The sequence below is a fragment of the Lactuca sativa genome, chromosome 2, assembly GCF_002870075.4.
Source record: "Lactuca sativa cultivar Salinas chromosome 2, Lsat_Salinas_v11, whole genome shotgun sequence".
In the NCBI taxonomy this organism is placed as follows: Eukaryota; Viridiplantae; Streptophyta; class Magnoliopsida; order Asterales; family Asteraceae; genus Lactuca; species Lactuca sativa.
Genome location: NC_056624.2, coordinates 124187084 through 124188363, shown reverse-complemented (window position 1 = coordinate 124188363; position 1280 = coordinate 124187084). Strand labels below are relative to the sequence as shown.

General features: G+C 28.7%; 1 non-coding gene across 1 annotated transcript; it reads left to right on the top strand.

Moving 5' to 3' along the window:
* The first annotated feature begins 833 nt into the window (after nt 1-833).
* LOC111921789 (U6 spliceosomal RNA) lies at nt 834-939 on the top strand. Its single transcript, XR_002860286.1, has one exon. It is a non-coding gene; the product is annotated as a U6 spliceosomal RNA (small nuclear RNA).
* Nucleotides 940-1280: the final 341 nt, after the last annotated feature.

Below are 1280 nucleotides of genomic sequence, written 5' to 3'. Positions count from 1 at the left end.
TTTTAGTTAAATTGATATTACAATTTAGTTTTTGCATTTATCACTAAATTTTATCACTTTTAACTATCTATAAAATATTCTTTAGTTATTTAAGTGGAACTGAAATTTATATTTAAGGTGATACTGTAATGTTATATTTAAATTAACAATTTAAGTATTTTGTTCAAACTGTTCTAAAATTGTAGCTTTAAACTGATAATGGTTTACATACAAAAACATTTTAAATCTAATAAATTAAGTATAATATGTTAAAAGTTAAAGACATAACTTTATAAGTAGAAGTAAAGATATTATTTTAAAATTGAAATTTACTTTGTTTATGATTACACTTTAGGTTTGATATTTATTTAACCTTATTAACCAACTTGTAATCATTATTATAAAAACACTACAATATATTCCTTTTAACTATTTACAAAATATTTTTTAGGCTGTTAAAGTTAAACTAAAATTTAGGGATAATGATTAAGAGGCTAATTAGGTTTCTAGTTTGTCTGTATTATGTCACTAAGGTTTTTTTTTGTGCGTATTAGACTAATCTGGTTGTTATTACCGTTTAGAAATAGTCCTTTTTACTGGTTTCTTCCTGTTGAACCGGTAAAAAAAATACTATTTCTAAACGGTAATAACACGCACAAAAAAAACCTTAGTGACCTAATACGGACAAACTGGAAACCTAATTACCCTCCTAAGTCATTAACCCTAATTTTAAAGACATTGAGAATATATGACCATCAACAGTAAACTAGTTTGTTTATAACTCGCGTCGTCCCATATCTCCCAAAAGAAGAACCTGCTACTCCTCTATATGGCGAAGCTCTTCATCTATAGTCGTCCCTTCGGGGACATCCGATAAAATTTGAACGATACAAAGAAGATTAGCATGGCCCCCGCGCAACGATGACACGTACAAATCAAGAAATGGTCCAAAAAATTTTTTAAACCCTTCGTCATCTTCTCTGAAACCCTAATTCCCTTTTCTGATGCTAATAGAGTCCCATTGCAATTCTTACGTTTCATGCTTTATAAACTTCCATTCATGTGCTGCATATAGTGTGTATGTGTTTGTTTATGTGCTGATTTTTTATTCATTTTGCAACTTCAGTTTCTTAGTTGAAGTAGTGGTTTTGTTGTTTATAAATAATTGATAATAGCATCCTTTGCAAAGTCTCTGTTGGTTTTAAACTTTCATTTGTTATCAAATGTAGACATTGATGGGAGGTATCAAAGTGAGATTGTTTTTGTACATATGGATGTGTTCATGTAAAAATTTAAATGAC